Source organism: Mustela nivalis (genome assembly GCF_964662115.1).
Source record: "Mustela nivalis genome assembly, chromosome: 3".
Lineage (NCBI taxonomy): Eukaryota > Metazoa > Chordata > Mammalia > Carnivora > Mustelidae > Mustela > Mustela nivalis.
The window spans coordinates 79,524,318-79,545,754 of NC_139022.1; the positions used below are offsets into that span (position 1 = coordinate 79,524,318).

A 21,437-nucleotide genomic window follows, 5' to 3' on the forward strand; every position below is an offset into this window, starting at 1 on the left:
CTTCCTCCCCTCCACCTCCCCCCTTTCAATCCTTCTGCCATATATCCTGCAAATCTGGAGTCATTCAGCAAAGCCAGTAGAAAAACCTTTGTCAGGAGGCTTCCAGAAGTGGGGTCTTTTGAAAAAATAATAATAAATAAAACGAAACATAGATTGGGCTTTTTATTTTTCCCCGGGGAATGCTTTTAACACACATTTTTCTGTCCTAAAGGAGAAATGCCGCACACTATATTGAAAGCCATTCTCAAGCCCCACTTAGAGGCCAGGTGTCCTCCTGACAAACCTGAAGAATGGTGAAGGGGTGGATGAGCATTATGGCATCTCATGAACCTCAACGTCAAAGCTTTCACATGAAAACCTGCCACGAGCACGAGGCCTTTCGGAACTTGCCCCAGAAAACGCGTGAACGCCAAAGTGATGAATGCCAAATGCTCTTCCAGAATTATGGCTAAACTGAAACAACTTTCTCCTGCTATCAAGCAACTAAATATTTAGGAAGGCAGTCTGCTGAGAGAGGAAGCCATCAGGGCATTCCCGCTGCGGCGCCTTAAAAGACGCCCCATCTTTCGATCCCGGGGGAGAGCCTAGTCGCTGCGGCGCCTTCCCGGCACTGTGGCGCACTGCGGAGCTGCGGGCCGGCCCGCAGACCCAGCCCTGCTGGGCTTTCCTCGCCGCCGGGGCCGCAGCGCACCCCCAACCCCCAACAGTCGCCTTGCAGCCCCGCCCGGTGCGCGCTGTCTGCGCGGGGTGCGCTGCGGGGCATCCATCACCCGAGAGACTTTGACGCACACGCGCGCTCTTCCAGATCAAGACTCCGCCACCTCCCCTCCAGCCCCCACCCGCGCCTGCCCCTCGCGGGTCTGCATTTGCATCACTAGCACACGCAGCGGGTGACGTGAGCGCCCCCCCCCCCCCACAACCGCCGACTCTAGCCGTCCAGGCGGCCCCTCCTGCCACTGTGACTCAGCCCCACCCCCTCCACCCCCGCGCGCCCGGCGCCTAAGGTCCCCGCACGCCCACAGAAAGGCCCTGGGTTTTGTGCATCTGCCGCGGGGTGCCCGCTGCCCCACAAGTTCATCTCCATATTCTGCAGTCTTCATGGGCCCAGCTCGGGGGGGGGGGGGGGGCGACAAGCTGGAGAAAAGTGTTCCCAGTTCTAGAACCCAGGCGGAAGGGAAAGAGTCTGATAATTGAAAGGGTCAAGTGTATTGAGTGATCGCCGCCACAGCTCTCACCGCCACCTGAAATGGCCCAGGTAGCTCGTTTATGGGTCATAGCCCCTCTCCCGCCCTGAGCCTCACGCCATTCCGTCTATTTCGCCGCACTCGGAGCACAGTGGACGCTCAGTAGGTTTTGCTGAATAAAGGCGTCGTGTATGTAGTGAAGTGCGGCACTTACAAACAGCCACAACCCCGCGGGATTCCCTGTTCTCCATCCCTCTCCGGTTCTCGCGCAGACACTAGACGGGGGCTTCGGGGACATCCGTGGCATAGTTTTTTAAGCCCCGGGGCTTCTTTCAGGCTCGCACAGCGCCCAATGCGGCTGGCTGCCTCTGCTCTCCCGCCACCCGCAGGTCTGCAGAGGGATCCCTGCCGGAAAGTTGAGCCCAAAGCTGGGGTCGGAGTACAGGTGGGACGCCTGGCTGGGGCTCGGAGCTGCTTGTTTTGATTCAACCTCACCCTCCCCGTCCATCCACGTAAGCAAAGTATTGTGGAGGTCCCCACGGAAGGTGGGCGCGGCTTTCGAATCCCGGCTGCCGCCCTCCAGCGTCCCCCGGGAATCCGGGCTAAAGTGCGCCCGGCTCCCCGACCTACCCTGGGCATCCGAGAGTCACTTCATCTGCTTTACCCTGAATTCCCCCGTCCCGCCCCAGCAAAAAAGCACCCGCCCGGGCAGCACCAGGCACCTGCAACCGTTTCCTCAGGGGCACGCGGGGCAAAGTTGCGCTTTTACAAGGCAGCAAAAAGTTCCCCACGCTGCAGCACCCGGCTCCCGGGTCCGGAAGGGAAATTAGGCGGCGGCTGGAAAACCCGCCACCGCTGCCGGGGTCCCTCACTCACCGCTCTGGCCGCCTGGGACCCCCTGCTCTAGGTGGTGTCAGCGCTGCAGCTGCTGCCTCGCGGGCGTCGCTCGAGCTCGCTCCCTGGGGCCGCCTCCGTCTGCCACTCTCGCCTGCAGCGCGCGGAGTGGTGACTCCTCCGAGCGTGTCAGCGACGAAAGGAGGGGCGGGAAAGTGGCTCCGGGCTTGCACGCTGCGGTCCTCCTCCCCCTCCTCCGCCTGCGCCTCCTCCCCTCGGTGCTGCAGTGCCGGGCGGCGGCGTGGCGAGAGTACTAGCGGTGCGCAGGGAGGGAGTCACCGCGCACAGGGGAGGCGGGAGCTGCGCACGACTCGGTGCGGGGCGGGCTGACTGGCTCCGGGAAGTCGGGGTGCTAAGGTCTTGCTGCAGCGTGGAACCGGGGGCGTGGGGGGAGGGGCGGAGCCACCCCCAAGTGGCAAGTACTTTCGGAGGAGTCATGGCTCCGAGAGTTTGCAGCGAGGGTAAAGGGTGACTCTGAGTGGTGTACTGGGGGCGGCGCCCCTAGTCTGGTCCCCCAAGACACCAAGGAATTCTGAGTGCGGGACCTAGCTGCTGCCAGGGGAGGGAGGGTTTGCCCCCTATTTCTGGGCCTGGGACTGACCTGTTAACCTCAACTCGTCTTCCAGAGAGCCATTTGGCAGGGCTAAGTTGACCAGTTCCTTCACCCTCCACCTCCGCACGGGCATACAAGTCGACTGGAAACTTGGGGCGCAGCAAAAACAAACTTTGCTGGGCGCCTGAGGTCTCCCTAATGCCAGGTGGGACCAGACAGCCCGATCCCAGACAGCCGGATCCACAGGCAGACACTGGCAGGGGCTCTTTTAGGGGAAACTACTGAATATTTTAAAAGGAGAGGGAAGCACGGGAATTTTACTTGTATACTCAGTACCACTGGCGTGCTGGAGACTCCCAAATCGGGCTTCCCATTGCAAAGCAGCAGGGTTCGGCGTCTCCGGGAAGCCGACTGGGGCGACGCCTTACCCAAGGCTGGCGCGGCCACTCCACCGCGGTAGAGGAGGGCGTAGTCGTCCGCTAGCCTCGGACTGCCGCCCCCCCCCCAGCTCTCCACCCGTCACCCCCATCTCGCGCAGTGCCACCCAGATACTGCGAGAAGCCTGGCTTCCCCAAATCCCTGACCCTGCCGGCTCCGTGCTCACATGGAACGAATGCAGGGTGGGAAGCGGACACACCAGCAGGTGTCTTTCCTAAAATCACTGCTCTAGGGGTGAGTGGCAGAAGGCAAGACAAAGCGCAATGCCTGGAGCGGGATGCGGTGGGTGGTATACTCACACACACACTTTCTCTCTCTCTCTCACACACACCCACCCACACACACACACACACACGCACGCGCGCACGCGCGCGGATTATCTGCCCAATGTGTACTATTCGTGTAAATATGCCTGGATGATTGAATGGATCCGTGTATAGATACAAATACAAATATAAATATTACATGTACTCGTGCTGGAAAGAAAAGATAGAAGGCATCTTAGGCAGCCTCCTGCCCAGAGAAGCTGGTGGGAATGAGGTGGCTGGATTCTGAGCAGTGTTGCTCTATGAGCTTTCTGGCTTGGTTTGTGTCACTATGCATGATGCTGTGGAAAGAGGAAGACAGAGATGCAGTCCTTGGCTATAATCTTCCCTTCTCTCCATTTCAGGCGCTCAAGAACTCTTTTAAGTTATGATTCCCCTGTCCTGCTTAACCTACACTTGCTTTGGTACACTGGTCTTTGAAAACCTGCCTGGGTTTTTTTGGGTTAAAGGCTTTGCAGTTTGCAACCATATGTGGCCCTGTAAGATGATCAGGAAACATGAAAATTAGGAACATGCTTATTTGCATTTCATGGATCCCTCTACATAAGCAAATTATTTAAGTTAAATAAGTATTTAGGCTAAAATCATTGTGTTGTTACCATGAAAAGGAAAATATATCTCATGGGAATGCCAAATAAATCCAGCATTGGAAATGAAATTGTGAAATTAAAAAAATTATAAATCTTATCCAGATCACCTGCATATTATTACACATAAAGCTTTTGATCTCTCAACTGCAAAACATGCTGGTGATTCACTGGGTTTCCAAATGGACAGACAGGTCCCCTCTTGAGAACCTTCCCCCAAATGTCACGTGATAATGGATTATTTCTCCAATGAGAGATGTTCAGAAAACCATGAATGATCAATGTGCCCTGTGCCATGCTATCTCTTCCTTCAGTCATTTCCCTGTGCTGTCCATGGAAGATATTTAAAGGAGTGTAAAAATTTTTCAAGCTGCCAAGTTTTCATGTCCTTTTTTTTTTTTTTAAGATTTTATTTATTTATTTGACAGACAGAGATCACAAGTAGGCAGAGAGGCAGGCAGAGAGAGAAAGGAGGAAGCAGGCTCCCTGCCAAGCAGAGAGCCCGATGTGGGGCTCGATCCTAGGACCCTGGAATCATGACCTGAGCCAAAGGCAGAGGCTTTAACCCACTGAGCAACCCACGAGCCCCTCATGACTTGATGCAGTTGAAGATAACAGCCCCAACAGGAAAATTCCCAATTGTGTATTTTTGAGAAATGTTCAGTTTAAGACCGGCTTGTGTTAGAGAAGGGCATTTTAATGCTGTGTCTTTGGAGGACAACAAACATTCTCTCATGACGATGGGATGCAAAGATTCTTCAACTTGCCCTTTTAGGGTCCCATTTAGTACACCCCAGGCCTATTGCATACAACACTCAAAAGAGTCTTCACACCTCCATTATAAGGATGTGTTTTCTCTCCTAAAAACATTTGTCTTGTAGGAGCTGATGGGGGAGGGTAAAGGGGAACACCTACACTGTCTCCTGTCTCCCCAAAATCCCAGTGCTCTGATGTCACTACCCTCCTACCAATCTGGAATTTTATTCCTCAGTGCAGTATCTGCTGAGAATGCTAGAAGGTAAGCCATTAAACCCAGCTAAAGAGCATCAGAGATCTATCTTTGCATCTGCAACATGGATTCAATAAAAATAATTCATACTAAGTACAGACGCTGTGGTGATTAAACTTGATCACACAACATAAGAAGCACAGTGCCTAGCACACAGTGGACATAGATTAAATGTTAATACCCTTCCCCTTTTAGTAGCCAGAGTGAGGTTTTCCCAAGTCTGTGCCTTAGAGTGTTTGTTCTATAAGATATTCCTGCAAGCTTAGGGTAACTAATAGCTGGCTTCCAGAACAGAGACCTCAAGAGAGGCTCCATGCACTTGGACCAAGTCTACATCACTTCAGTTCTCCTCACCTTCATCACTGGGGGTCAGTAACAAAGCAGACAACCTTCTCACACTCAGTGCTCACAGCTTCCCCAAGACTCTTGAGTCTACCAGTGTCACACAGTGGACATAGATTAAATGTTAATACCCTTCCCCTTTTAGTAGCCAGAGTGAGGTTTTCCCAAGTCTGTGCCTTAGAGTGTTTGTTCTATAAGATATTCCTGCAAGCTTAGGGTAACTAATAGCTGGCTTCCAGAACAGAGACCTCAAGAGAGCCTCCATGCACTTGGACCAAGTCTACATCACTTCAGTTCTCCTCACCTTCATCACTGGGGGTCAGTAACAAAGCAGACAACCTTCTCACACTCAGTGCTCACAGCTTCCCCAAGACTCTTGAGTCTACCAGTGTTAATCTCATTAAGCCCTCAGTGCCTATTTATGTTGGTTACCACAAGCAGCTCGAGAATCTCAAGTGCATTTCTCATCTCCTACATGTTGATGTTCATAAGACTGAGCACGTCTTATATGTCCCTTTCTCCCTATCCAGCTCCTAGAACCTGTTTTGCCCTTCTAGAAAGCAAAATCCACCATTAGCAAAAGGCCCTATATCTTCAGCCTCTTCTCTGGCGGTTCCCTCCACTTCCTGCTCTAATGTAAGCCTGATTTTTCTCCCTAGAAAAACTGTTTCCACAGTCCTCAAAAGGGATGACTGGTTTCTCCCTCTCAAGCTCTTGTATCACTGTGTCAGGAGATAAAAGTGGGGATCCTTCTTGTTCCTCAGTGTTGCTTCCAGAACATTATTCCTCCCTTCTCCCAAAAACCTATAGCTCTGAATCTTACTTCATCAGGTTATTGTACACTTTTAAGTGTTACTGCTATGCTCAGGCCTCCATGTCACTCTGCACCTTTCCTGACAATTTTAGCTCCTAATTCAAGGTCACTCCCTAAACATTAATCCTACCTTAAGCGTCACAAATCTAATGCACATAAGATGTTCATTCCAACCAGTACTACCCTTACTCCTGAGCAAGCAAGGGTTCTGTGCCCCTTTGGTGGCTGGGTTTGCAGCCCCAAATTTTCATGAAACCATGGAACTCAGTTTAATATTGGGCTGGTAACTTCCCAAGGCCCTGGCAGAAGAAATGCAAATACTTTCTGGAGGAGCTCCCCTTTATCTTAGACTTCAAAAATATTCCCTCAAATAAGTTTTTAGTGAAATCTAGAAAATGATGAAGCACACAAAACTAACTAAACACACAAGGAAGGATCACACCATAAAGTAGAGTCAGCAGATACAACAGAACAAACTTCAGTCCTTCTTCAAGAAAAGACTTTAGATGTTGGAATTATTAATCACAGCTCTTTCTTTACTTGAAGAACAATAAAAGGCAAGCTTATAAATATTTGCAGGTGATAGGAAACTACAAGAAATAACCAATCATACATGAAAACCTATCCAATTCTACTGATTATCTTACCAACATTCAATCCAACTTCCACACCCATTTAACACAACTTCCTCCTTCATTAAAGAACCTTGATTCTTTTCAGGGATCAATCTTTTTTGTTGTTGTACACGTATATTTACCAAAATGATTTTACACAGAATTCTAAGAACACGTTTCTTTGTATTTCACAGAAAGGCATGTAATTCATACCACTGCATAACCAAATTTAACTCCTAACTAGATGGATTACATTTTCTTTAAAGACTTAATGGTAATAATCATTATTATGATTAATAATAATTACTGACTGAAAAATAAATTCAAGAAGTAGTGAATTAAATTTAATATGGTCCCATATGTCCTGAAGAAAGTTGTACCTGATTCGGGGGAGTTTTGTTATGTCCAAATAACGTCCACTTTAGAACTTCTGTGCTGCAGGGTCATGAATCATCAGTACCCTCCTTTTCTGCCAGACTTCATGCTACCAATCTCCTTTATTCCCTGGCCAGGTCTTTTAAGATCTATAAAAAACAACTATAAGATTGAAGTGTATGCCTTTCTCTCTGGCTTCTGGGTAGATTTCCTTTACTCACAGCTGAAAACATTCTTACATTATCCACGACTCTAAAAAAGTGTCTGGTACATAGTAGATTCTCCACAAATATCTACTGATTTAAACTGAGCTGTGTGTTGGGTTCATTTCTGCTGAGAAAACAAGAGGGATGTCTTCATCTGTTGGTCCCTAAATCATAGAAGGTGTTTGGCAAATATTTTCTTGAAGCCAGAATGGCTTCAGGATCTTAGCACAAGGGAAGTTTTTAGGGTCCAGATGGAAGGCTGAAAATGTAAGGAAAAAAAAAAAAAAAAACTCAGTGAAAACTCAGATTCTGGAAGACTTTCTGCTCAGACTGCCAGGGAAGGAGTTGTACCAGGCAAGGTCAGGAAACAAGAGCCTGAAGAGGTCTCTGGCTTCCCCTGGTGGCTCAGCGAGAAAGATAACATGTCTCTTGGGAGTCTGTGCTATGGCAGAGATGGGGAAGGGAGGAGAAATGTCCACAAGAGACTTTGTGGGGGGTAAAAAGCAGCAGAATTTGATGTTTGGAAAGCTTTCCTATTAAGAAAGAGAGAGATGAATGAAAGGAAATCAATCTCTTCAGGGCCACACCCTGGGTAGACTTTGTGGGCCCCTAATTGTCCCCCTCTGTACGGTTTGCTCCCTGTATCTGCATGTCTTGAATAAAGTAGATCTGTCACTCAGGAAGGGTCTAACTTCAGTGCATGTGACTACTGATAAGACACAGAGGGGGTGTTGTATTCCTGAGGTCTCTGTGCCAGGAAGAGGAGCTCCTGATACCTAAATGGTGGCAGACAAAACTGGAACCATCTCACACAACATGGGGTGTCCTGGCCATTAATTTAGTGATGCCCAGGAGACAGTAAAGCTGTGAGTAGGGAACTCGCTCATTCCAAGTCTCTCAGTGACTGTGTAGTACCTTTGAGTAAAGTGTAAATGCCTCAGCTTGTCCATATGTCTCATGTCATTGCCCACCTGAGAGACTGACACAGAGGAAGCACTGAATCACAAGGCGCCCAGGATGACCTAGCCATCTCTGACCTCAGCCATCCTGGGTGCATGCACAATGGGCCTAGGGAACTGTCACCCACTGAAGGATGGCAGTGGACAGATATGTACTTCCCCACAAAGGGACAACTCTGAGAACATTCTATATAGTCTCTCGGAGGATCTTCAGTAGGATAGCCTCCAGTTGGCCATAATGGTAACCAATTTTTTAGTCAATAAGCCACTGACTTTCCTCCCTTCCTTAACTCACCTCTTCACCTGCTCACTGTACTTCACAGGATCGATTCTCAGGGAAACTACATGTAATCAAACCCTAAACCCAAACAGAGACAGCCACTGTGCAAAGGCAGACAAAATCAGTTCTGCACACTGAGAGCTTTTAGGTTCTACTTTGTGTATGGCCTCATTACTTATCAACTTGGCTATAAGTATCCTGTCTCATTTCCTGAAGTGCCACAGCATTTGAAAGCTCATAAACTCCCCGATACAATGCTTTCCATATGAGAGGTGTTAAATACATTTGAATAATTGTTCAAACATTTAATTAATGGTCTACATTCTGTCTTGAACATTTCTTTCCAAAATTAGACTTATTAAGAATCCTTCTGTATAAGAGATTTACAGCTTCAAATTTTGCAATACCTCTTGGAGGGGGAATAGTACGATACCATGAGAAACCTCCAGCACTCCTATCATTTTAATTTGGTTTAGGTTAAAGCTCACACACACACAAACACACCTACTTTGTAGCAAAAGTAATCTCTCTGAAATTTTTCCTGCTCTTTTTCTGACTTCTGTAGCTGCTCCAAGCTCTGTAATAAGTGCTATGGATCAGTTGTATCTACATGATTTATAGCTCAAATCTGAATATTCCCATTGGGTCTTTCATATTATCACTGGCTGGATTTTCCTTTTTAACATTCTCCCACAGGCTTGTTAATACATTAAATTCTACGAAATTATTTTCCTGCTCAAGGGAGTTATTGTCCCCATGTTCAGAATTTGTCTTGTATCATCTTGCTGCTCCAAATTAGTGTTCTAAGACTCAGCTTTTCTATTTTAATAATAGACATGCTGATTTCCCCCATATGATCTAACTACTAAAAATGCACGTAGTAAGCTCTCAAAAAGTTAGGTTCACTTCTGTTTTTAGCATGATGCATAGCTATTGGTCCTGACCAACTTTTGGGTCAGAAATTGTTTTTTCTTTTAAGATGTAGCAACACTATGAATGTTAATGATGGAAACATACGGTATTAATGGTCTAATTCATGTTTTCTCTTGTTCTACACTTAAGTTAAAGCTATTCCCTGCTGATAAAAATATTTTTGAACTACCCATGCCTTTGTTCCACTCCCAGTCCCACGAAGAGTTTTGTGGGTGCCATAGAAACCTGCATAATGATATATCCTATATGGACACTTGATTTCCCTTACTAAAACTTAAGCTCATTTCTGTGTGCAGTTGCAGCCCAGAATTAAAGATTCTTTAATAACGGGGCCTGATGGATTAGGTGAAGCTTAGTGTCTCTTCCTCACACACTCTTTAAATACCAAGAAAGTAGATTCCCACCTCTACTATTGATGAAAATTCAAATCAATCTCATCCCAGGCTATTGTTATTCCCAAGGGAGGGAATAGACAGTCTCATTTTGGGATAAGAACTAAGTTACATTTTACCAAAATTCAGTGTTTGGGGCCATGAGGCCACTGTCTGCTCTCTGACCTGCTGAGGAAGAAGCTTCTTCCTTTCTTTCTACCCCCTTTTCATTCATCCCACAAGCAGCAGATTTGGGTTCTTAGGCATGCCTTGTAAGTATGGTGGGCTCCATCTTGTCCCTCTGACTCACCACCTCAGAGGTCACCTTAACTGCCATGAAATTCCTGTTTTCAAAAGAAGGAGCTCATTTCTAAAGTGTTCCTAGGGATGTAGGCTCAGAGATCCCTTGAAAGAACAGAAGTTGGCCCAGGATTTCCTTTAAAGAGATCCCCAAAACACTTATCTTTAGCTTTTCCTAGAGGCAATGAGAAATGGCACAGAAATGGGTAGAAGATATTCCAGATCATGGGTTCTTGGGATGCTCAGTGAAGAGATTTCCTCGGCATATCATCCTGATAGTTAAGACAAGAGTCACAGAACACAGTGTTCATAAGACACAAGAAGATGGCTACAATTTAACACACAGACTAAATGTCACTTCGGCAAAATACAATTTCTATTGCCACCTTCCAAGCACCACCTTTACAGAAGAAGACAAGATTCAGACACCCTGGGACAGCCAGTTCAGAAATCGATCAGTGGGAATGGGCAGTGTTCTTAGAGGTTATCATGCTGAGACCTGAGAGTCCTAGAGAAGTCAGAACTCCATATTATTTACAGAGAACATACAGATCCTCACCAGGGAAAAAAGGATACTTAAGTACCACCATCACAACTTGCTACATGTGTTCTTGCAGAAGGCCTGGGTCCCAGGGACAGTAGACATTTGCCTTGTAGAACAGGTCTGGATAGGAGTCTAAAAGCATGGTTATCTCTGTGGTGGGCACCTCCTCTTCCTCTTACCTGGAAACATCTGCATATAAACCAGGTGTTTGTTGAGGATCCTTAGAACAAGAGCAGCAAGTTGGCAAAACTCCACTTAGAACACAGGCCGGTGGGCAGCAGAGATGTGATAAGAAGTCAGGGTGGTGAAATACCCTAGGAATTCGGGGCACTGTGCCTGGTCTCCTCTGCCAAGAGGAAAAAAAGCCTTAATGTGGGCTGGGGTGCTATGGCCCTGGGATGGTCTTAGATGTGGGGCAGGACTAGATTCCCAGCTGGAGAGCATAGAGAGTGACCTGGCAGCGGCTTCCAGGAATGCAGCCAAGGTGACTGACTAGTCAGCAGATAGAACAACTGGGATGACAACCCAAAGGGGCTACACAGAGCTGGAATCCAGATATGAGGCCTGTGACAGTGTTGAGTCTGTAAACAACAGAAAATGAACCTGAGACTAACCGGGGCCAAAAACGGTGAGAAACTGGAAGAAAAGTGAGTCAGTCAGAACCACAGGAAGAACTGAAGGCCACATCTGGGAAAGTAGATTGCTCAGTAGATTGCTGAACTCTGAGAAGCCTCTTTTAGGGCTCTGTCTTTGGAATGATTCTGCTGCCTCTGCCTTTAGCCCTTGTGTGACTAGCTTGGGATTCTCAGGAGACTCTGAATGGCACAGTCTGGGGCACATGACACATGGAGGCCTGGGCCAAGGGCACCCAGATGGACATGCCCACCAGGACCACAGAGAATCTAAGAAAGGGTGACTGAGCACCAAGAGAGTAGGATGTGACTCCCAGAGGAAGGGCGGAGTGGTTCTGTGCAAGACAAAACAAGAGATATTCAATTCAGAGCAGCTGAATGACAAACAGGGGCATTGAAGGCTTGAATGGAAGTTAGAGAGTGCAAGGTAGAAGGTCATTTGATGCAAGAGTCAATCTACAGATTCTCACGGGTGCAGCTGGGTGTGAGGACAGAGCAATGAGGGGCCAGGCTCAGACCCATCAAGTAGCCACAGGTCAGGCAAGTGGCCTGCAAGAAGATGGCAGACCTGCGCTTCCTTAGTTGAGTCTCAAAGCATATGGCACCTGTACAGAAAATCTGCACCACAGATTCTTGGCAGAGAGTGATTACAACTTCAAATGTTTTACTGCTCATTCCTCAAAAAAGCTCAGCTTTAATAAAATAGTGTTTATGAAGGTCCCACAGAGCAGGCAATGCATCCATTTGATACTCTAAATGTTATACTTACTGTATTGCAGCAGACCGTGTGGGAGAATGCAACTATCTGAGATGGTTTTCCTTTTTTTTTTTTTTTTTGCATTTTGCCAATTTTATTAATTATACTTTCATATTATGCCATCAGCTGTCATATTAGGATATTATTTTTAAAAATCCAGCATATATTAGTGTGGGGTGGTTGTGAGGGCTGTGGTGACTGGATCAGGCAGCACAACCTTTAAGCAATCTCAAGGGAACTTTTCTTTTCCATTTTTAGTATCAGTAAAAGTTTGATCCTTTTCTATAAATGCTTATTCTGTCCTAGTTATACTTTATCCCCTTATATAGGTTTTAGAAAACAGTTCTCCTTAGAGTGTTTCAGGGTACAAATAAATAGAAACAGAAACAATATTATTTTCTTAAGCTTTTTAGATCAGATAATTGCTACTATGTTAACTATTTTGAAGGGTAAACAAACACTGGAAGCTATTCAATTAATTATGAAAATGGAAAACCATGATATAAAAACCTCAGAGCAGTAATACAAAACGAACAAAAACTAAAGATCGATCTCAAAACAGATATAGATACAAAAATCTTGAATAACATGCCAGCAAGTTGATTTTGACACAATAAAAAGAAAAAGAGTATACCATCTTGTCACTAGTTTCATCGAGATGAAAGTATAGTTTAGTATAAAGAAATTTTTCGGGGTGCCTGGGTGGCTCAGTGGGTTAAAGCCTCTGCCTTTGGCTCAGGTCATGATCCCAGGGTCCTGGGATCAAGCCCCACATCAGGCTCTCTGCTCAGCAGGGAGCCTGCTTCCCTCTTTCTCTCTCTGCCTGCCTCTCTGCCTACTTGTGATATCTGTCAAATAAATAAATAAAATCTTAAAAAAAAGAAAATTTTTAATAATAATCATACAGTCAGTATGTAAGTCCTATTGTATCCCAATATATGATGAGATGTTAATTCTTAAAATCTCATACTCACTTTTGACTTATTACAAATCTAGATATAGGTATAGGAAAATAGATATAGGTACATAGGTATAGGTATAGGACCATACATTTTCAAAAATGTATTTATATCAAGCCAACAGCCATATTATTATTGGGGAAACACTGTAGGTATTACCATTAAAATCAGGAGTTAAAAAAAAAAAACAAAGAGGCCCATTATTATCAATACCACTTACCTTGGTTTTATAAGTATTGGCCAATGGAATAAAACTATGGACCAAAGATTTGGGGCGCCTGGGTGGCTCAACTGGTTAAGCCTCTGCCTTCAGCTTAGGTCATTAGCTCAGGGTCCTGGGATGGAGCCCCACATGGCGGGGTGTCTCTGCTCAGCAGGGAGCCTGCCTCTCCCTCTCTCTCTGCCTACTTGTGATTTCTCTCTCTGTCGAATAAATGAATAAAATCTTTTAAAAAAAATACGGATCAAAGATTTAAGAAATAATCATAGGGAAAAAAAGTAGAAGAAACTATCATTACATGTAGTTTTTAAGACTCTATATGTATAAATACAAAGAAAAAAATTATGGAAAAATGGCTAAATACAGATAAATATCCAAAGATCAATATGTATTCTATATATTGACAATAATCATTATAAAGAATAATGGCGGTTGGGAGAAAGGGGGTGGGGTTATGGACATTGGGGAGGGTATGTGCTTTGGTGAGTGCTGTGAAGTGTGTAAACCTGGCGATTCACAGACCTGTACCCCTGGGGGTAAAAATATATGTTTATAAAAAATAAAAAATTTAAAAAAATAAATTAAAAAAAAAGAATAATAGGAAAAGATACTATTCACAAAAGCAAGAGAAGATATAAAATTCCCAAGAGTAAACTTAGCCAGAGAATTGTGGGAACTAAATGAATAAAATCATAAAGTTTTACTAAAATACTTAGAAGTTGAATACATGGAGCCACATTCTTAAATAGAAAGCTGAATATTATAAAGATGTCTATTCTTCCAAAGTCAATTTAGAAATTTAATAAAATATATACAACTTAAGAAATTTGGGGGGATGTTATCAAAATAACTTTAAGTGTACCCAGAAAAATAAAATAGGTAAGAATTGCTTAGGTAGTTTTGGTAAAAGGACAGTAACTAAACATCCCTTCCCCCAAAATAATAAGGTGCAATAATTAATTCAGTTTGGCATTGGCATAAAATGGTCTGTAAAGCCAGTGGAGTGTAACAGATGACTACTACTGGACCCTAAGTGGTTTTAAGAAAATTACAAATAATACTGTTATTATCAATTCTACTATCCATCAGTTCATGCACTGAGTGCTTCTAAAGCCTGCTGTAGAGAATGTGATGAAATAGCAAGGGAACTTTTTAAAGATAAAAATTATACAAAATCATAAAGAAAACTAGGAGGTCGCCTGGGTGGCTAAGTCAATTAAGTGTCTGCCTTTGGCTCAGGTCATAATCCCACGACTCTGGGATTGAGCCTTGAATCTGGCTTCTTGCTTAGCAGGGGGCCTGCTTCTCTCTCTCCCTCTGCTCCTCCCCTCAGCTCCTGCTCTTTCCCTCTCTCGAATATATAAAATAATATCTTTTAAAAAAAAGAAAGAAAGAAAACCAGCAATTATTTTCAACAAATTATGAAAAAGATTGAAAGCTCCAATAGCTGACTACACAAAATAGTCATACAAATTATCAGAGGGAAAATAAGGCCTTAGGAGATAAATGGGGAAAGGGAACAAATTGGAAACTGCCAAGGGGGAACTAAAAATAGTTGATAAATAATCAATAAAACACAATTTAAAGCAACAATGCATTTTCATCATCAAACAAATTCTTAAATGAAAACTATTTTTTTATTTTTATTCTATAAAGGTTTTATTTATTTGAGAGAGAGACAGAGAGAGTGAGTAGGAGAGGAAAAGAGGGACTGAACGAGAGAATCTCAAACAGACTCCCCACTGAATGCAAAGCCTAATGCAGGGCTCCATCTCACAATCTTGAGGTCACGACCTGAGCCAAAACCAAGGGTTAGCTGCTTAACCAACTAAGCCACTCAGGTGCCCCTTAAGTGAAAACTACTTAATAATTAACTTAGATCACATCTATTTTCTTTAAGAATTTAAAGCAGTTTAAAAAATATAATTAATGGCATAAAAATTATTTTTAAGAAAATCAAATCAAAGCCAAATAAGTTCAAAGAATAAGCCTTCTAAAAGATAAACTACTGACACTATATCAAAATAGAAACTTCTGCATAGAAGAGGAAACAATCAACAAAACTAAAAGGCAGCCTATGGAATGGGAAAAGATATTTGCAAATGACATATCTGATAAAGGGTTAATATTCAAAATACATAAAGAACTTATATAACTCAATACAAAAATACCATAAATAATCCATTAAAAAATAGGCAGAAGACATGAACAATATTTCTCCAAAGAAGATATCCAGATGGCCAATAGACATAGGAAAAGATGCTCAACATCACTCATCATCAGGGAAACACAAATCAAAATCACAATGAAATCTCACTTTATACCTGTCAGAATGGCTAAAATAAAAAAGAAGAAACAGGTGTTGGTGAGGACGTGGAGAAAGAGAAACCTTCTTGCACTGTTGGTGGGAAGGCAAATTGGTGTAGCCACTATGGAAAACAGTACAGAGATAGTTCAAAAATTTAAAAATAGAAATACCATATGATCCAGTAATTCCACTATCGGGTATTTATTTACCCAAAGAATATGAAAACACTAATTCAGGAAGATATATGTATCCTGACGTTTATTGCAGCATTATTTATAACAGCCAAATTATGGAAGCAGCCCAAGTGTTCATCAATAGATGTATGAGTAAAGAAGATGTGATATATATACACAATGGAATATTATTCAGCCATAAAAAAGAATGAAATTCTGCCATCTGCAAGAACATGGATGGATCTAGAGGGTATAATGCTATGTGAAATAAATTACCCAGAAAAGACAAAACCATACATTCTCACTCATATGTGGAATTTAAGCAACAAAATAAGTGAATAAAGAAAAAAAGAGACAAAAAGAAAACCAGTTTCTCAACTATAGAAAACAAACTGATGTTTGCCAGAGGGGAGGTCGGTGGGGATGGGTGAAATAGATGATGGGGATTAAGAGTACACTTACCATGATAAGCACTGAGTAATGTACAAAATTGTTGAATCATTATATTGTATACCTGAAACTAATATGACACTATATGCAAATTATACTGGAATTAAAATAAACAAATAAATACATAAGAATAAGTCTTCCATGAGGCTAGAAAATGAGTCACAATGGCTTTCTTGGCCCCTAGTGGTCCAAGAAAGAAATACGTGCCATTGCAGGGCTTCATGGGACTGAATACCAGCTGTTTATGGGTGGGTGGGAGGGTCACAGCTTTCCTTGTCGATGAAACCTGAGGGCAATTTCTTCCCTATGTGGTCCTAAGGAGTAAGTGACAGACCATGCCATGTCTTCAACAATGCCTCTACAAAAGGAGTTGCATATTTTTCTTCCTCACAACATACCTCAATTTTTTAAGAGGGGGAAGAACATAAGACGATAAGACAGCACAGACACTGGTAATAAATTCTCATGAACTATTCTTTTTGATAAGCCCCTGATAGCAATTTAAGTTGGCACCACTATTTGAGGGTTTAAGGAAATAATCTTTAGTACAGGCCAAGAAAGAGCTCTAACACCATTCCACTAAGTGATGCCATGATCCACTTTCAAACTCTTTCCTAAGATGGAACTCTAAAAAACAGGAAACTTCACCCATGAAGCTATTCAATACAGTATTATTTATAACCGCACAAAACTGGAAACAATCCAAATATCTAATAACAGAAGACTGGCTTAGCACACCGTAGTATACGTATGTATGCCACACAGAGAACACATACACAGAGAACACACATAGACAAATCATTACATTATAGTAAGAAAAAACACATGGTATAAAATTATATATACAGTATGATCTTAATACATGTACTCTATGTCTAATACTATCATAAAAAGAAATATGTAAAATGTTAAAAATATTTTATATTTTTCTATCCTTTCATTAAAGAGTAAGAGCTATTTCCTTGTAATCAGAAAAAATAATGGGGTGCCTGGGTGGCGCAGTGGGTTAAAGCCTCTGCCTTTGGCTCAGGTCATGGTCTCAGGGTCCTGGAATCAAGCCCGCCTTGGGCTCTCTGCTCAGCAGGGAGCCTGCTTCCCCCCTCTCTCTCTGCCTGCCTCTCTGCCTACTTGTGATCTCTGTCAAATAAATAAATAAGATCTTTAAAAAGAAAAAAGAAAATAAAAAATAAATTGTAAAGTTCATTAAAGACAGATGGCTTATTAAACAGATGTGAATGATTGTGCTTTGTGTACCTACCTCAATACCTGTCAATTTCCACATGTAGGGAACTTGGACAAGCGTTTTATTATAAGTCTTTGATTTTTAAGATTTCTGGCAGATGTTTGGTGCTCTGGCCTAGAGGTTTTGATGTAGGACACTTAAACATACTATTTTTTAAAAAAGAATATTCCATTTACTACTTTAAGTCACAGGTTGTTGTTGGATAATGTATTCTAAGAAAATGTTATCAGGCAAAGGACAACATATTTTAAAATCCATAAATGTTTTCATTTTCTAAAGCTATATACACTGAATATTTAGGTCAGTATTTTGTTCTTCCTTGAGATCTTTTTTCTATTCTACACAATATTACTGGGGGATCAAAGCATTCAGAGAACTTCGCTTCGAGTGAAGTTTAAAGTTTGGCATTAAATTAGACCTATGAACACCATCAAAACTGACCTATTGTATATCAAAGATAGTAATAAATTACAATGTTTGTTTTCCTTTTTAAATTTCTTCTAGATCAAATACTTCTGACAAAAAGGAAGAGGGGAAAATAGCTTTCAATGTTGTTCCTTTGATTATTCATAAGTATGTCATTTTTAGAATTTCCTTGTGTTTCATCTTAAAATCACTCTAACAATAAGAAAATATGCACAGTGAAAGAGCATTCTGATGTTCTCAGAACATTGGTGTTTAAGGAAGGAAAATTAAGGGAGGCTTGATCTCAACTTTCCAACCATCACAATCGAGCGCCTGCCAGGATATAAACTAGGTTTCTACCATGGGGGATCAAGGGAAGGAAGAAGGATGGGGGGGGGGGGCCTTCGTTAAGCTCTGAATTGTAAACTCCTTGTAGGCAGGAAAAATTTCATGTGCATTTGCTCTGAGTGGAACCTAGCAAAACGGCCCCAAAAGAGGAGAACTGGATATAGGCTTTGGGGGATGACGATGGAGAAAATAACATGCAATGTACAAAACTAAAAGAGATCCTTAAGCTAAGGGACTCACTCCAGGAAGAAAAAGCTGCTTACATAACAGGTGTAATGAACATATTCTTGATTTGTTTGTGTGCGTTGTTTTGTTTTTGGCAAGATCACACTTCAGGGAAGGCTCTTACATCCCGGGAGGAGACCTGCTGAGGACATGATCTTGCTCCCTTTTATGTCTAGAGCCTGAGCTAGTGATTTCTCTGAAGAAGGCCTTTACCTGCAGATTTGCAATCTACTTTTATCTGTAATCCTTTCCCAGATTTCCATTCCACACTATCCTCCCCTGTCCTGAAATTTCGTGTTAGCTTTAATCTCCCCTCCACATTGCACAGTACTGAGGGATCATCATTCAGTATACAAAACACACAGCCTTACATTCATGCTGCAGCACTCTTCATGCAGTCCTGTTGTTCTCCTTCCGCATCTTCCCACTCTCTTCCTGGACTATTCACTTTATTCTTTTTTAAGTTTTTTATATATGTTTTGATTAACAATGCTCATAGTCACCCAGGGCACATCTGCCTTTCTGAATCACTCTCTGAATATCACATAAAACTGTCTAAAGTTGTTGAGATTTCTTCAAATATGTTTTAGAAACAAGGTTAAAAAAGAAGTCCTTTAAGCATCAAATGTGAATCTCTTGAACAGGCAGGGTTATAAAATGGTAGTGTTGAATAGAAATACTTGTTTTTTTTAAAAATTCTCCATCCCTAAATCTCTCAGAGTTCTTAGTTGCAAACAAAAGAGCACGAGACAATTCAAATAGAAAAGGTTTCTATTAAAGGATATTAAGTAGTTTATAGTATCTCTGAAAGAAGATGAAAGGATCATGCTTAAAGCCTACACAGTGGAAGTTATTATCTGAACTACACTATGGAATATTCCAGCAAAGATTTCATAGCCACGAACCCTGGTGCTGATTCCATAACCACACCACTGATGGAAGGCCAGAACCTTCACCACCACTGCCTTCAAAAGCTAGCTCCCTCCTCTCTTTGCTAGGAAATGGCTATTGCTAGGGCTGCTTTCCCACTTTCTTTAGAAAGATGTCTTAGGGTCAGCAGAACCCAGGAAACATACCTGTGCCTTGGCTAAAAAGAAAGTTGGGGGGACACCTGGGTTGCTCAGTGGTTTAAAGCCTCTGCCTTCTGCTCCAGTCATGATCCCAGGGTCCTTGGATCAAGCCCCGCATCAGGATCTCTGCAGCAGGGAACCTGCTTTCATCCATTCTCTCTCTCTCTGCCTGCCTCTCTGCCTACTTGTGATCTCTGTCAAATAAATAAATAAAATCTTAAAAAAAAAAGAAAGAAAGAAAGTTGAGAAAGAGTTTTTATCTTCCTCCTAGGGGAGGTGGAACACAAAATAGAGACTCTCACAAGCACATGAAGCGAAAGAGCAAGACCATTCAATAGTGGTAAACTCTCCAACAGCTGTAAGAAGGAGAGGAGTACTGTGGAGGGATAATCACCTCATCAGATACAAGCAATCATATTTGATGAGGCATGGACTAATTTTATCATCATCCATTGCAAAGCAGGTCATTACACTGGACTGCATAAAGTGTTCAGACAGTTAAGGAAACTATATAGTGTGAAGGAAGGGCTTACTTACCACGTTGGGACGGGGCAACATGGTGGATAAGCTGGATGACTCTCTCCATCTCTCCACAGTGTGTACATCTGAGTGCCTGCTTTGGCCAGCAAAGTCCATTCAATTCAAAAGAGATACTGCTTTGGTCTCTGTACACCTCTGTAAGAGCTTACTAGGGTTTAATTAAAAGCAACTCCAATTACTTGGCTGACTGCCATGGTGAGAAACATTATATTACTTCTGATACTTTCATCTTCAAATTGACCCAAGCATATGACATGGTCCTAAATAAAGAGCCTTTTCTACTTCTCAATATTTTCTGCCAATTCACCAGAGTAAAGAGCTATAAAGCAATGATAGCAATCATTTCCACCTCCCAGGTACAATAAAATCCTGATACCTAATTTCACACAACCATCCATCAGACCTCTCCCTCCCTCTTTTCCCATACTCTAAAAATTGCGTCAAATAAAAAACCTACTCAGCTTTTATTAGACAAAGATGATGGTAGTTTTTATAAATATCTTAGGGGCCAATAAGCAGCTAGCATCAGAGATAAAGAAAACTCAGGAACATTTGAACTATTCAGTTAAATATCCCTTCCTGGTTTTGTGTACCAAGAGGGTAAAAAAATGAACCAAAATGTACACAACTCCTCATAAGGAAAATATTATATTTGCCTTGTATTTGACATGAATATCTTTCTGTAGATTACTTGACCCTTTTTGCAATTCTCTTGATGTACATTTATTTCAAAATATCCATTTTAGAAACAAAGTTTCAAGGGAATGAACACAGTAGCACACCGTTTAAGGGGAAGGTTTCTATCTGTACCTTATATAATCCTGCATATGGCAGGGTGTCAGTACCTATCAACTTATAAGAATAATGATGTGTGATTCTCTATCCCCAAAATAAGAGTATAAAAAGGCAAAGACCTGGTCTATTATTTCACATATTTAAAAGTAAATCTTACACAGAATACAACTTGAGGTGGGAAGTGAGCAGCTTTTTATCACCTTCTTTCTAATGTAACTATCTCCTGAACCAAACTAGATTCTTTGCTGGAATAAAGATGACAAATCTAGGCTTTGAGGAATTATTAGAAAATAATATGGAAAATTGATTTTAGTTATTTGTTTCTGGGAATAGAAGCAATGGAAAACACTCAGTTAATAATAGAAAACAATGGACACCAACATTCCATTCTTTATCCCAAGTCAGCATGATCACTTACAAAACTTCAGAAATGATTTAATACATTCATACTAAGGCCTCCACATTTGAATAGATGTACAAGATCATGGTAGGATATTATAAAAGAATATTATCACTGCGTTTTATAAAATCTATAGGTACTTACCTTAGTATTCAGAAGTGATCTAGAAGTATTCTTATTGGT

General features: G+C 42.5%; 1 protein-coding gene across 1 annotated transcript in view; it reads right to left on the reverse strand.

The window, feature by feature from the left end:
- The window catches only part of SV2C (synaptic vesicle glycoprotein 2C), a 220,724-nt gene extending 218,399 nt beyond the window's left edge, over positions 1-2,325 (reverse strand). Inside the window, exon 1 of the mRNA XM_082724783.1 lies at positions 2,061-2,325. The gene's annotated coding sequence lies outside the window, so the exon portion shown is untranslated. The remainder of the gene's footprint in view (positions 1-2,060) is intronic.
- Between the last annotated feature and the right edge of the window lie 19,112 nt (positions 2,326-21,437).